This window comes from Hemitrygon akajei, chromosome 2 (assembly GCF_048418815.1).
Source record: "Hemitrygon akajei chromosome 2, sHemAka1.3, whole genome shotgun sequence".
Lineage (NCBI taxonomy): Eukaryota > Metazoa > Chordata > Chondrichthyes > Myliobatiformes > Dasyatidae > Hemitrygon > Hemitrygon akajei.
Window position 1 is genome coordinate 42,520,026 of NC_133125.1, and position 16,755 is coordinate 42,536,780.

The window sequence follows — 16,755 nt, forward strand, 5'->3', positions numbered from 1 at the left end:
TTTAAAATCTATTCAATGTACATATACTGTAATTGATTTACTTGCTTATTTATTATTATTTTATTTTATTTATTATTTTTTCTCTCTGCTAGATATGTGTTGCATTGAACTGCTGCTGCTAAGTTAACAAATTTCATGTCACATGCCGGTGATAGTAAACCTGATTCTGATTCTGATTCGGATTCTGAAAATGGAGAAGATCATGAAGAGATTCTCTTTTGTAAAAAGTTAAAAACAAATATCAATAGAGAATCAATCTATGACAAGCTCAAAATGTATATTGAGGATAAAAGTATTCTGATTAGGAACATGACTTCTTGTGCAACAGTTGGAGCACCACATATGACAGGTCACCATGCTGGTTTAGTGGTATTTATGAAAAATGAAATTTCAAGTCTTTTTGCAATCCACTGTGTAATTCATCATCAACATCTCACAGCCAAAAACCTCACCCAACGACTTTTTTCAAGCATAACTCTTGCAATATCTACTATCAACAAAATTAAAGCTCAACCATTAAATAGCAGAATATTTTGCCAGTTTTGCCAAGATAACAGTGAAGAGTTTGACCACTTGCATCTTCACACTGAAGTGCTTTTGCTGTCATAAAGTTGCTGATTAAAACATTCCTTTGATCTTTTTGACACTGTGGTTGAATTTTTGCTTGAAGTCAACAAGAGCTTGGGAAACGAGCTTGAACTTCTACATGGAGGTGTGGCATAGCTAGCTGATCTGTATGACAAAATGAGCATTCTAAATATGAAACTGCGGGGTGAGAATTTGAACTTAATCCAGGCAAAATGTGCAGTGTCCACTTTTATCGGAAGATTGGAAATATATAAGCAAAACATTTGGGAGAAGAATGTTCTCATAGTTTTCCTGCATGGAAAGTGTCTTTCACAGATGATGATTTGCAAGAGTACTGCTTACACCTGCAGTCACTGAAGAAGGATTTTTTTAGAATCAATTCAAGGACTGGGTAAATAACACATTTATTTGCAAGGTACAGGAAGAAGCTTATAAGAAGAAATTATCGAAATTCAGGCTGATAAAGAAGCAAAAATGCTTTTCAAAAATGTCAGCTTTTGTGGTATGTAGCTGCACAGTCATACAAAGTTTCCTGGTCTTTGGAGAAGAGCTTTTCGTTATATTTTCATCCTCCTACCTTGTATAAAGAGGCTTCAGTGAACCATATACTCACAAAAAACAGAAACCACTTGGACATTTGTTACACATGGGGACTTAAGGTTTTTGCTGTCACAACTTGAACCAGATATTTCAACTCTTGCTAAAAACCATCAAGCTCAAAGATCACATTGATATCAAAGCTGCTGTACAGCACACAGGTACTGTGTAGTCTAGGTTTAAAGACAAATAAAAATTTAAAGCAGAATTATTTTTCTCATGTTAGCATATGGTAGACATGTGTCTACATAATTGGGGCACTGGCAAGTATATTGTGCCTAAGAGAGGCATTGGCAAGTATAAAGATGCTTTGGGGGGGGGGGGCGTTGGGCTAAAAAAGGCTGGGAAACACTGCTCTATCTATACCTCTCATAATTTTGTTTCTCGATCAAATTTCCTGTCAATTTTCTACATTCCAAAGAATAAAGTCTCAGGCTATTGAATCTTTCCTTATAATTCAGGTCTTCCAGACACAGAAACATCCTTGTAAATTTTCTCTGCATTCTTTCAACTTTATTTCCATCTTTCCCATAGGTGGGTGACCAAAACTGCACCAATTACTCCCAATTAGGCCTCACCAATGTCTTCTACAACTCCAACACAACATCCCATCTCCTGTACTCAATACTTCAATTTATGGAGGCCAATGTGCCAAAATCTTTCTTTATGAACCTATCTACCTGTGATGCCACCTTGGTAGAATTATGGACCAATATTCCCAGATCCCTGGTCATTGAGAAAGAGGGACAATGGTAGGAAATGAGTGAAAGAAAGAAGAATGTATAGAAGGCTGTTTTTGCTTCAACCTAAAATTGAATCCAGGCTTGACTCCAGTTTTGCTGTTAGTAAAAGGCATGAGAAGCAGAGGATCCAACAAGATGCTGACAAGTGAAGGTGCAAGAACCCTTCCTTTCCTTAAACTGTTGTTAATTGGGGAGTAAATGGTATCAGGAAGTAAATGAACTGAAGTGGAATTGAGAAGAGAAAAGAAAATTGCACAACTAAAACAGAAAATGCTTCACAACTCAAATGCACATATTTCTGGTTTGTGACCCTTCATTAAAAACTGTTACAGACCTAAAATATTGACTCTCTTTTCACAGATTCCGCCTGATTGGGTGATTTTTTTTTTTCTGCCATTTCTGATTTGTTATAGATTTACAGCTTCTAGTTTTAAAAAAATCAGTAAGTTGTGGCATTTATATAGCATGTTTCATATCTATTTTCAAATGCTCCTAAGTTCCATATAAGCCATGAAGTGTTTTTGAGGTGCCGGCATGTAAGAAATGCAGCAACTACTTTGAACTGCTGAAAAGATAAATGTGACGATAACAGGTTAATCTGTTCAAATCTTCATGTGAGGGTGAATAATTGAAATGTCAGAGATAACTCCATTGCTCTTCTTAACATGGGTTCTTCTAGATAGGACAGAAAGTAATAATGACAGCACACCAGTCCCTTGGTAACCACCTACATTGTTTATACCCAGTCTCTGAAGAGCATGTTCAAACCAAACTCTCCTGATTCAAACAGAAAGATGCTACTTTCAATCACAGCAGATGCCCTGGATTTAGGTGTAAGAGAGATCTATAAGCAGCAAGCATTTTGTGGCAGAAGTGATAAACACGTCTGTCGTGATGAGAACTAAATTCAAAAATTGAAGGAAGATTTGAAATGAAGACAAAACAATTAAGTTTATCCTCATTTGGAGAAGAAAAATAGGTCAGTATTTGAACAAAGTACCGACTGATGGTTTCTGAAAAAAATGCCAAAATCCTTCACAAATGCCTCTAGATCCATAGTGAATTTCCAGCATTTTCTGTTTTGATTCCTGGTTTGTAATTTCTGTAAACAATTTCAACTGAAATAGTTAGAATAAGCAAGTGTACTTTCTTTTTGTGTGTTTGAATTGTGACATAACATTCTGATGAAATTAAGAAAGTAAGGGGCAGTAAGAACTTGAAATTTCTAAGCTTCGTTCTAACAAATCAAGGCTAATTTTAATCAAGAAGCAACAAATACTTCATTTCCAAACAAGAAACAACATCAAAAAATCCAGATAGCAACGTATAAGGCATGACTCCAATTATTGGAGCATTTTCTCTTTGATATACATTGTCTTCAATTTTACCAGGGCTCCACAAGTGAATCTGGCTTTCATTCTACTGGGATGTTCAGAAAGATGTTGAGATAGATCGCTCACACAACATGTTTGGATTTATTCAGCCACCCTTGTTTTTATTATCTTGTTATGCATGGCTCACACGATAATGGCCTCTGGGGGAGGTTATATTCCATCCTTCTCTATTCTATCCTTGAGAATTGCACATTTTAAATAACAACAAATGAGACAATAAATGTATCAAAGTATGAGTGTTGGCAATGCTGTACCTCAGATAAACAAAAAAACTTCAATATTAGCATTATAAATCATACCAAATTGAATTTGTACTATGCATAATTGTTAATATGAAATTCTGCTGACCAAATATATGTTTGAGTGCACAATACATTATACATCTGGGATTATATTGCAACCTTTTAATAACCATAAATTACTGCTCACAAGTGTCCACGATTTATTTTGTTTTTAAAGTGGTCATTACAGAAGAAGGATGCATTTAAATATACCTTTAATGCAGAAGGATGTGCCATTGCTCGCTACAGATTGCTGTCCACTGTGAGTGAGGGAAGAAATTTCTGTAATGGACAGAATGTGACAGATGAAATTTAACTCATGAAAGATGAGTTGTCACCATATATTTTGTAAGTTCCCTCAGTTTATCTTCATCTATTTCATTAGATCTGATGTTGCCTATTGACTGATGATTGCAGAGTGTGCAGTTCCATAGTCACTTTCTTACAAAGTGCAAACCATGCCCACATGTAACAAGACCTGGGCTACACCTGTATTGTTGAAGGTAAAATTCATGCCATACAATGCCAGCCATTGATCAGGTCCAGTAACGTCCTGCCTTTAAAATTCAAAGCTAAAACCTTTGTCAATTTTTTCATGATCTGTATCCTTCATCATGAAGGTAATGGTTACAAGAGCAGATGGAGGCTATGTGGTTAAGGCATTCGTCTAGTGATCTGAAGGTCACTAGTTCGAGCCTTGGCTGAGGCTGCATGTGTGTCCTTGAGCAAGGCACTTAACCACACATTGCACTGCGACAACACCGGTGCCAAGCTGTATGGGTCCCTAATGCCCTTCCCTTGGACAACATTGGTGGCATGGAGAGGGGAGACTTGCAGCTTGGGCAACTGCTGGTTTTCCATACAACTTTGCCCAGGATTGCGCCCTGGAAACTTTCCAAGGCACAAATCCATGGTCTCACGAGACTAACGGAGGCCTACAGTGCCTCTCCACCATAATACTTTATTCAAACATGAATTTTTCAAGACGCAAACATCATATTCAAGATCAACATCCCTAATTGCCCCCGAAGAAGTGGAGGTGGGCTACTTTTTTGAATAGCCACAGTGGCTCTGGTAAAGGTAGTCCCACATTGGTTATGGTCAGGGGGTCTTGATGCAGTAATGACTAAGGGACAGTGATTTGATTTCCAACTTGGAGTGGAACCCACAGGTCATCATGTTCCGAAGTGCTCCTTGCTGATAGAGGCCTCTGTTTTAATAGATCCTGCCAGAGTAGTTCAGGCCAGTAGCTTCCGTGCAATTCATAGACAGCACACACAAGCAAGGTGTACTGATGGAGGACGGATCAAGGTTTAGGGTTCAGGTATTCAGTGCTCAATGGATCACCTGATTTATTGGCCACTGAATACCTGTCAATCAAGCATGAAGCTTTGTCCTGTTTCTTGAAAGTTTTAGAATTCTAATATTCATATTGTTGACTTGTAGATGGTGGAATAACTTTGTACTATCCGGTGATTCATTGAGCACTGAGTTTGACACAATTTTGTAGCCATAATATGAATCGGCTAGATCAGTCGAATTCCTGAACAGTGGAGACTTAGCCTCATCCTCCCCCAGCCACCACTCTTAAGTGTCAAAGGTGGGTTTTTGGCGATGATAATGCTATCAGATTTTGCAGTAGGTAATCAGACTGTCTATTGTCATTGGTTCTCAATTTGCACTGCTAATGGTGTTTGCCATTTATCAGCCCATAGCTCGAACTTGCTGCATTCCAGCTTGAACTACTTCACTTTTTTTTCTATTTTTATTTAAAAAATTTAGATGCCACTAAGTAGATGGCAATGCCTTAACCATTTGTGTGTTGTAAGGCCACTAGGGCCCCTTCCATCCTTATCAAGGGGAGTGCTAACCTTCTCTCCTTTCATACAACACTGAACTACTTCACTTCTGAGGAACTATAAATATTATTGAACATGTTGTAATGAACTGGATGTTCACATTGCTTTGATTCTTCCTGACATTTGAGCGTGACTAGATGGGAGTAGATATGCAAATCATTCATGGGTATTCAGAAATGCAATTCCTTCACGGGCAATTAGAGACACAATTGTAAACTATGTGTCAAAATCATCAGTGAATTTACTTTTGATTCTCCAAACGTAAGAGATGTTATTTTTAAAGATGTCACTTCTGGATCTTTTCTCATCCTTCTGCCCTTCCCCAGGTTTTGTTACAAGACCAGATTTAAAACTGAATAATCCATTGTTTATTTATAGTCAGAGTTATACTCATAAATGTTATTAGTACTACAGGAACTGAATTTATCAGCTGACATGAATAATGCAATTTAGGATTTTAGTACCTTTCATGGAAACAATGTCAAATACATGCCATTGTTGAAAATAAAAATATATACATTTGTAATACCAAATTATTTTTTCAGTTTACTGTTACCAACAGGATTTTTCATAATAAAATAAATGACATAGAATTTTGTTTAAAAAATAGCAACCATTTCAAATTACACTCACAATTTACTCTTCAAAAATTTGCTAAATATTAAATGCTTAATCACAAACCTAAAAGTGGCCGTGTTTCAGAGCCATGAGTCAAAGTATAGAACATTATTGCTTCCTTTTGGTTTCCCAATTTAAAAATATTATTTGGTATCCAAGAGTGCAACAGAAAATGCAGCTTTCTTCAAGTAGGCCAGTTACCCGGTTATCCAGAGATAGAAATTGGCATACTTCGTCAATTTGTTAGTAATAATACTTTTGACATAACAATGTCAAGTATATAATTCTGCATGTGCCCATGATCCAAGAAAATTAGTACAATTTAAAGAGTTAATACAATCAATGGAATCCCAGCATTTTAATTTGGGTTTTTTACTCAGGCAGATACATTCCTGAAATAGCAATAAAAACATGCTTTTAGTGTAATATTTCAGATAGTTCAGATAAGCTTCATAATCTGAAACACTGAAAATATATAAAACTGCACATCAACCGAATCACAGTGAATATCCCTTGTATAAAAGAAAACTGACATTTAGGAGAAGAGCTATTTGAATACCTACGGTACTTCTGATTTAGTTTGACCTTCATAGAAATTTTAATAAATAAAAAGAATACAGAAAATAGCATTAATTTCATTGTACTAAAATGAGAAGATGGTGCAACTCAAACTACCTGCGTCTCAATGTCACCAAGACCAAGGAGATGGTGGTGGACTTTAGGAGATCTAGGCCTCATATGGAGCCAGTGATCATTAATGGAGAATGTGTGGAGCAGGTTAAGACCTACAAGTATCTGGGAGTACAGTTGGACGAGAAGCTAGACTGGACTGCCAACACAGATGCCTTGTGCAGGAAGGCACAGAGTCGACTGTACTTCCTTAGAAGGTTGGCGTCATTCAATGTCTGCAGTGAGATGCTGATGATGTTCTATAGGTCAGTTGTTGAGAGCGCCCTCTTCTTTGTGGTGGCGTGTTGGGGAGGAAGCATTAAGAAGAAGGACGCCTCACGTCTTAATAAGCTGATAAGGAAGGCGGGCTCTGTCGTGGGCAAAGTACTGGAGAGTTTATCATCGGTAGCTGAGCGAAGGGCGCTGAGTAGGCTACGGTCAATTATGGAAAACCCTGAACATCCTCTACATAGCACCATCCAGAGACAGAGAAGCAGTTTCAGCGACAGGTTACTGTCGATGCAATGCTCCTCAGACAGGATGAAGAGGTCAATACTCCCCAATGCCATTAGGCTTTACAATTCAACTGCCAGGACTTAAGAACTTTTTTTAAAGCTATTATTAATGCTTTTTGAGTTAGTGATTTAGATGCATATCATATTATTACTGAGTTAAGTATTGTATGTAATGAGTTTTTGCTACAACAAGTGTATGGGACATTGGAAAAAATGTTGAATTTCCCCATGGGGATGAATAAAGTATCTATCTATCTATCTATCTATCTAAAGATTAATACACATTTGTTTTAGTCCCTCTTGTGATGCAATGATAAAGCCCATCTATAGATGGGGCTATTGCCCCATGGACAGGAGGTGCTCAAACGATAAATAATTAGCATAGAATTAAATTGAAGGGGATAAATGGGTCTAAATAAAGGGGTTATCATACGAGGAACGTTTGATAGCTCTGGGTCTGTACTCGCTGGAATTTAGAAGGATTGGGGGGGGGGGGGTGGATCTTATTGAAACCTTTCAAATGGTGAAAGGCCTAGACAGAGTAGATGTGGAAATGATGTTTCCCGTGGTGGGAGAGTCTAGAACAAGAGGGCACAGCTTCAGAATAGAGGGGCGCCCTTTCAAAACAGAGAGGTGGAGAAATTTCTTTAGCCAAAGGGTGGTGAATTTTTGAAATTTGTTGCCACACGTAGCAGTGGAGGCCGGGTCGCTGGGTGTACTTAAGGCAGAGATTAATAGGTTCTTGAGTGGACATGGCTTCAAAGGTTACAGGGAGAAGGGCGGGAACTGGGGTTGAAGAAGAGATTTTAAAAAAGGATCAGTCATAGTTGAATAGCAGAGAGACTCGATGGGCCAGATGGCCTAATTCTGCTCCTTTGTCTTATGGTCTTATGGTCTAAAGCATATATGTCAAACTCAAGGCCCGCGGGCCAAAACCGTCCCGCGGTGGAATTATCTTTGGCCCGCGAGATAATATCTAACTACTATTAAAGCTGGCCCCAGTAATCGAAGCGCCTATGGCGTATGATTTGGCTAATGCTGAGTTTATTCAGGTACCAGGTTTTCAGGGTTTTTAGTGTTTATTCGGCAGTCTTCTTCATAAGAAACGGAATTTGTAAAGTGAAACACTTTGTAGTTATAGCAGAGACTGAGACACATGAGAGCAGGCTGAAAAAACGGAGGCAACGAAAGCTGCGTTCGCACGCGTCCGACTGATCCGGCCCGCATGAAGCTGCATTTTGCTCAATCCGGCCCGTGACCTAAAATGAGTTTGACACCCCTGGTCTAAAGAATCAGCACCTTTATATCCTAGTAATTCTTTTTGAAATATCTATGGCATATTGGATATTAATTTCCTTTCTTAATATTTTCAGTCATGGTTTACACTCTTACAACACCTGGTTAAATCCCTTCCAGTTTTATGGCAAACATTACAGTCCAACCCATCAGAAAACCAAGGAGCATATTCTGTGACTTTATTACCAAACTACCTCTGCTTACTATTGGTGAATCTAAAGCAGTGCTTTCCCTCCATTTTGCCTTGAACACAAGCCAACTATTTTCTTATTCAGTTATAATTCAGTTATGGGAGGTTGGTGGGGGAGGGGAGTTATTTTTCTGATCAGCCATCTTATTATGCTGTTAATAAATACAGCTTGGCCATGCGATAAACTTAGGCTATTAGCTGGCTAGGATGCCTCAGGGCACATCTCCACGTACATTGTCTTACTGTTTAAAGAAGCACTGTAGTTTGGTCAACTAAAGTTGGCCATAAGACTCATAACAATGAAAACACAACTTGGGCTTCCATTAGGTTTCTTCTGTAATATGTGCCATGAGACAAGAAAGACATTTAATAATTTCATGAGATTCACCAGCTCCTCCAGCAATACTGCAGAACTCTGGAGGGAGTCATTCACATGTACAGAGCTCTTTGTAAAACTGCAAGAATCTCGGAGTTTGCCTTTACTTACTGAGATCAGCTCATTGCCAGAGGGTGAAGGTGAAATGTCATTTGGATTTGGCAGAATTAGCTTTTGATATGGTCTATCAAATTGGAACCAAAAGTACATTGAACTATCTCAGGATCAGAATCAGATTTAACATCACTGACCTACGTCATAAAATTTGCTCTCGGTGCAGAGCAACATATAAAACAAACTACAAAAAAAAATTTTAAATGTGCAAAAAAAGGAACAATGGGACAGTGTTCATGGGATCAGAATGCTGATGGCTAAGTAGAAGAACCTGTTCTTTAAGTGTTGAGTATGGGGCCTCAGGCTCCTGTACCTCCTTCCTGATGGTAGTAATGAGAAGAGGGCATATCCCAGATGGTGTCAGTCCTTCCTGAGGCACTGCCTTTTAAGGATGCCTTTAGTGGTGGGGAGGGTTGTGCCCGTGATTGATTTGGCTGAACCTACACCCATCTGCAGCCTCGTACAATCCTGCACATTGGAGACTCCATATACCAAGTGGAGATACAGCCAGTCAGAGTGCTCTTCTCTGTATTTCTGTAGGAATTTGCTAGAGTCTCCAGTAACATACCAAATCTTCTCAAACTCCTAAAAGAATAAAGCCACTGGCATGCCTTCTTCATTTGTGCATCAATATGTTGGGCCCGAGATGGACCCTCTGAGATGTAGATGCCAAGGAACTTGAAACTGCTCACATATTTCACCTTTCCCCCTCAATGGGGACTAGTGTGTGTTCTCCTTCCTGAAGTCCACAATCAACTCCTTGGCCTTGCTAACAAGTTTTTTGTAACAACAGCACTACAACACTCCATCATGTGTAAAGCCCTCTCCACCATTGAGCACATCACCCAGGTTATGTTCTTTTATCACTGCTGTCATCAGATAGAAGGTACAGGTAGGACCAACACTACCAGGTTCAGGAACAGTTATTACCGCTCAAACATTAGGCTCTTGAACCAGGGGAATAACTTCACTTGCCCCCATCACTGAACTCTTCCCACAACCTATAGACTCACTTCCAAGGGCTCTTCATCTCATGTTCTCAATATTTAATGTTTTTTTAATCTTTTTTGTATTTGTGGTTTGTTGTCTTTTGCACATTGATTATATGACTGTCATGTTGGCTGTAGTGCTTCATTGATGCTATAGCCTTTCTTGGATTTATTGTATCTGCCAGCAAGATAACAAATCTCAGGGTTGTATATGATGACATATATGTAATTTGATAATAAATTTACTTTGAACTTTGAACTCAAACAGCCAATCGATGCTGCTCCTGTACTCATCACCATCTAGGATTCTGCCAACAACAGTTTTGTCATTGGTGAATTTATAGATGGCGTTTGAGTTGTGCCCCGGCATTCATGAGTGTAGAGAGAGTTGAGCAGTGGGTTAAGCACGCATCACTGAGGTGTGCCAGTGTTGATTGTCAGCAAGGAGGAGATGTTATTCCCAATGAGGCAGTCCAGTTGCAGAGGGAGGTACAGAGAGCTAGGTTTTGAAGCTTGTAGATTATCACTGACATTGAGCTGTAATTAATAAATCCTGAGGATAAGTGTAGATTATAAGTCAGAAGTCTCAATGGAACTATTCTAACACTCTAGTCAGACTACACTTTGAATACTTGGACTGTGTCTGATCAACAAGTCATATAGATAGGCGATTCCCTAACACGGGAGGCATGCAAAAGCAGCAATGACATAGATTCTGACAAATATAAATCTGAGTTATGAATAATGCTGGAGGAACACCTTTCGACATGGAAATGAAGCATCGGAAGTGAAATTATATCGAGCTGAAGGGAATGAAAATATTCAGAATATTATTTTAAATTAAATCACATGGTCAGGCTTGAACTAACTGAAAATGAATGAAGATATCAGGACGCTCCTCTTCACAAAGTAGTAAGTGAATGAATAAATTAGAATACTTGACAGATGGAGAAATAAGTGAATGCTTTAACAGGAGTATTTAAGATTTTCCCAGATGGATGAACTTGGTTTGATCAAATGGCCTTCCTTGTCTACAACAATCTTCTCTCGTTTTGTAGCCTAAGGTAGGTTTCTGCCTTTTTATATTATTTGACTTGCAAATAAATAAGAAACCCTTTATTTAATCTGTCCATATTTGGAACAATTTATGGTGGGATTTGCATATATTCTGCAAGTAAAAACTGTAAGTAACTATTGATTATTTACTAAATTATAGGCACAGTGTATAAACCACTGATCATGGTGGGTAAATAATTTCCATTCATAAAATACTTTGTCTGTATATTAATTTTCCTGACTGAATGTAGAAACTAGTGCTAGAAAAAAAGCCCAAGTTTTGCAATTGAATTAACAAGTCTGACTCCAATACACTCCCATTTTTGTTCCAGCCTCCCTAAAAGAATTTCAATAATTTGACTTACTTGATTCTGAGAAAGAACAGATCTACTAGAGTAATCGGTGCATGTTTAATGTATAAATTGTCTGATTCAGCATATACTGGGGGCATGAAAAGTACAAAATAGATGGTGGTAACTGATTGAGTAACAGCAGAAGGAGACAGACTGGATTTGAATATAAAATACAACCTTCACAATTTAAAAGCCTCATTCTGAATGGCCTCAATGGAAATATGAAGCAATAAGTAGTTCCATATCCATGGGGGCTGAATCTCCTCGAGGAGATCCGTGAAAATGACCTCTTGCTTTCTTGAAAGACCCTGCCCAATCCCCATCCCCATCTACACTCTTGCACTTTCATTTCAGTGCCAGGATATTAGTTAAATCATCAGTACAAAGTGCACAATGATTACTCGTCATTCCAAATAAATATGCTAGTTTTTAAGCCACTACCTTTGGCAAAATTTTAATATTGTTTGGCCATGGCTTGACAATGCCAGTCAAGTATTTCCATTGTATTTGTCTATCAAAGATTTTTCTGTTGATGAATAACAAATATTGAATAAATAAATTCGTCTAAACTGTTAAGGTAGTGGAGGAAGGTTCTTGGCTTTGGTGAAGCTGAGATTGTAAGCCATTGACAAGATGCCTAACAGGAAATGAGTGAAAATGGAAATTTTAATTCAGCGTTGTTGTGCTCAATCTGAAAATGGCCATGGGGAAATTGATTTCACAAAACCAAAAGAATAACCATTTATTTGATGAAGGTCTTAAAGATTTCATTCAAAAAGCAATGGCTTGTCTGAAGATTGTTGAATGTATTGGTTCAATTTAAAATAAAGTGAATAATCAAAAACTTCATTGAAGAACAGCTACAGGAACACAATGGTTTGTATCATTTAATGAAGAGGAAAACTAAAATATCTTCTGTAGCTTGGGGATGGATTGTGAACATTCTTTACTCATGTAATGTTAATTCTAATGCTCACCTTGGCCTGTCGGATCCATGTTAATAATTACATTAGCAGTACAAAGTTTAAATCAAACAAATACAAGTGTAAAATTCATGAAAAATTTATACACTTGCCATCTGAAAATAACTTAATGACAGGGACTCTCTGATATAAATCTACTTCAATATGGTCTCATCAAAGTCACAAACATAAAAACATCATCAAAGTATCTGATGATTTGGTTTCATTTACCAATCATTTTCATTGTTTTTTACTCATGACACTCTGACATTAGAACCAGTTGATTTTCCGAAATTCTTATTTATTCTTGACTGATCTACATTCCTTTACATTAACCTTTGTACCATGAATGGAAAATATAATAATTATGTATTACAGTTCCTAATTTTACAAAGTACTGTATATAATTCATTTTTCAAACCATTTACTTTGTCTATAAAGGGATGTAAAATGTTCCAGTTATGGAGATATTATGGTAAATTTCCCTGTTAACAGCTCTCCTAAGCTCAACTGACATATGCATTAAGAAGCAGATACATTTGATTTTTCCTGTCTTCCACAATCTCTGCCATGGTTTGCAGGAACTTCAGGCACAGTGCTCTCCTTGAACAGGTCTTGCAAGTAAAATTCAAGAAATAGGCATGAATACAGATTGCCGCCTTTTCTGAGGAGCCCCTTGCAAAGGAGAACCTTGTCTCCAAGATCAACATGGCTTGGAGTGTGTAAGTAATAGCTGATAGTAATAGCCCAAATTGTCTAGAATGTTTCATAAAACAAACTTCTGTTTGGACATTTCAAGTGAAGTATTAAATTGGTCGCTGAAACTGTCACTGCTTCTCTACCCCTACAGAACTTCCAGTGCTTTGGAGATCATTGGTATACCTGTGTGCGAACACCCAATCGCAAAAAAATTACAGCATGGAATTAGGCCATTCAATCCTCCGAGCCCGTGCCGGCTCCATGCTGGAGAAACCCTTCTAGTTCATGCTCCCTACCTTTCCACATAGCCCTGCAACACTCCTTTACCTTTTGAATGTCATAATTGACTCTGCCTGCCCTACTCAACCAACCATAGCGGAGTTGTGCAGAGTCCTAACTACTCCAGACCTTAACCACATACTGTGCGTAGAACCACTATTTCAAATCAATTTGGTTTCATTTACCAATCATTTTCGTTGTTCTTTACTCATGACACTCTGACATTAGAACCAGTTTCTACATTAGAACGCTGTCTGGACCATGATTTTAAATATAAGAATTTTACTTGCAAAACTTGATCAATGGGAGGACTGTGCCTGAAGTTCCTAAAAAGCAAGAAAGAGATTGACGGAGGGAAGACAAAAAAATACTCTATCTATTTCTTCCTTGTCAGTTGACCTGAGGACTCCCACTGATCCTCTCACAACCATCCTGTTTCATGGAAAACAGTTTTAGCCTGTCATATAACTAAAATCTCTTCTCCCGGATTCTTTTCTGCACATTCAGTGGACGGGGCCACATTCAAGGACTCATCAGAGGACCTGAATGAACACGCACGGTTGTCGCGGTATTTATCAAGACACTGGTGGACAAGTGTGTTCCCACAAAACCTTTCAGAGACTCTTCTTCAGCCAGAATCCCGTGATGAACTAAGAGATCTGAAATCTGCTGAAGGCTAGGGTGGTGGTGTTCAAAGTCCATGGAAGTACAAGAGGTCAGGGTATAATCTCTGGGAGGCTATCTCACGTGCAAAGGGGCAATTCTGGACCAAAAAAATACTGAGAACATGTTTTTTTGTAAATTCTATTGTATTTCTTTATTTTCCTGTAAATGCCTACAAGAAAATGTATCTCAAGGTAGTATATGATAACATATATACTCCATAAGACCATAAGATATAGGAGCAGAGGTAGGCCATTCCACCCATCAAGTCTGCTCTACTATTCAATCATGGACAATCCAATTCTTCCAGTCATCCCCATTCCCCTGCCTTCACCCCATACCCTTTGATGCCCTGGCTAATCAAGAACCTATCTATCTCTGCCTTAAATACACCCAATGACTTGGCCTCCACAGCCGCTCGTGGCAACAAATTCCATAGATTTACCACCCTCTGACTAAAGTAATTTCTCCACATCTCTGTTCAAAATGAACGTCCTTCAATCCTGAAGTCATGCCCTCTTGTCCTAGACTCCCTTACCGTGGGAAATAACTTTGCCATATCTAATCTGTTCAGGCCTTTTAACATTTGGAATGTTTCTATGAGATCCCCCTCATTCTCCTGAACTCCAGGGAATACAGCCCAAGAGCTAGGAGACATTCCTCATACGGTTACCCTTTCATTCCTGGAATCATTCTCGTGAATCTTCTCTGAACCCTCTCCAACGTCAGTATACCATTTCTAAAATAAGGAGGACATCATAGGAGGGAGGAAATGCCACCTGGAACAAACCTCTGCCCAACTTTTTCCAAATGTGGAGGAAAGAAATATCTTCCTACTGGCAATTTCCTTGTCTAACTGATGAAAGTTAGTTTAACAGTTAAAAAGTAGCTATCTGTTTGACAATTAGTAATATGCTTGAATTCCATAAATTGTTGTGATGGATGTATCCTAACCTCAAGCATAACCCTACCCTAAGTTGTGAGCAAGTATCTGAGAGGTTTCCACACCTGAACTATGAGTGTTAATAAATTATAGACTGATTACATTTGACCCTTCTCATCTACATGATGATTTTCCTCCGAGGCCATGTAATCAGTTACTATCTTGGCTCATTCCCTTTATCCTTTCATACATACTTCTTGTTTCAATTTGCTTTTTCAATATTTATATGCTCCGATCTAATGATGGCACGTAACAAAGCCTTACATTTTAATCGTCATCAGAATAATGACATCTTTCAGATCTCACAAACTATTCTTGTAATTATTTTAAGGTTATCTCCTGCTATCGTCATTCAGCCATCCAATAAAAACAGCGCATCTCTCCTTACTGCTCTGTAACTACAGATGTTGATACCATCCGACATCCCCTTCAATCTTCTCGGTTACACTGAAAAACACCTGACTATATCAAACCTTTTCTCACAACAGTAATCCTATTAACCTGGTGAACCTACCCTTCAGTTTTTCCATGCCTTTCATATTACATCCTGCCAAGAGGTGTTCAAAATTATGCATAGTATTCAAATGAAGCCAGAGTCACATAGAGCTTGTGCAATTTCAAAATTATCTGTTTGCCACCTAGCCTTGTTAAATCAAAAGTTAACCACATAGACATTCCATTTTAGTCTCACTCCACTCCCAAAGTGCTCCTCAATCATCCACAGTGAGTTGAGTCTGTCCGATGTGATGGTTTATCTCGTGGCTTTCAAGTGCTAGAAAATCAACTGCTGTCTAAGCAAGGACCCACTGCAATTTGCCTATCACCACTATAGGTCTACAGTGGATGCAATCTCACTGGTTCTCCACTCAGCCTTGGATCACCTGAACAATAGGCTGCTGTGTATTGACTACAGCTCTGCGTTCAATACAATCATTCCCTCAGTGCTAATCAACCTGGGCCTCTGTAACTCCCTCTGCATCTAGATCCTGTGGTGTGGTGATTCGAAATAACATTCTCCTCACTGACAATCAACATTGGTGCTCCTCAAGAAGGCATATGCTTAGCCCACTGGTCTACTCTATACCCATGAACGTGTGTCTGAGCACAGCTCAAAAGCCGTCTACAAATTTGCTGATGGCGCAACTATTGTTGGCAGAATTTCAGATAGTGACAAGGGGCAAGATAGACCATCTAGTTGAGTGATGTTGCAGCAACAACCTTGCACTCAGCATCAGTAAGACCAAGGAATTGATTGTGGACTTTAGGAAGGGAAAGTCGAGGGAACATACAGCAGACCTCATCGAGGGATCAGAAGTGGAAAGGGTGAGCAGTTTCAAGTTCCTGGGTGTCAACATCTCTGTGGATCTAACCTGGTCCCAACATATTGATGCAATTACAAAGCAGTTATATTTCATTAGGAGTCTGATGAGATTTGGTATATCATAAAAGACACTTGCAAATTTCTACCTATGTATTCAGGAGAGCATTCTAACTGGTTGCATCAGCATCTGGTATGGAGGGGCTACTGCACAGGATAGAAAAAGCTGCAGAAAGTTGTAAACTCATCCAGC

The 16,755-nt window shown here is 38.6% G+C and overlaps 1 long non-coding RNA gene and 1 other non-coding gene across 2 annotated transcripts in view; both read right to left on the reverse strand.

Annotated features, from left to right (window-relative positions):
• The window catches only part of LOC140741242 (uncharacterized), a 94,962-nt gene that overhangs the window by 57,187 nt on the left and 21,020 nt on the right, over window positions 1-16,755 (reverse strand). The gene's annotated exons all lie outside the window — the stretch shown is intronic.
• Window positions 5,375-5,496, reverse strand: LOC140722460 (U6atac minor spliceosomal RNA). The gene has a single exon (XR_012097627.1). It is a non-coding gene; the product is annotated as a U6atac minor spliceosomal RNA (small nuclear RNA).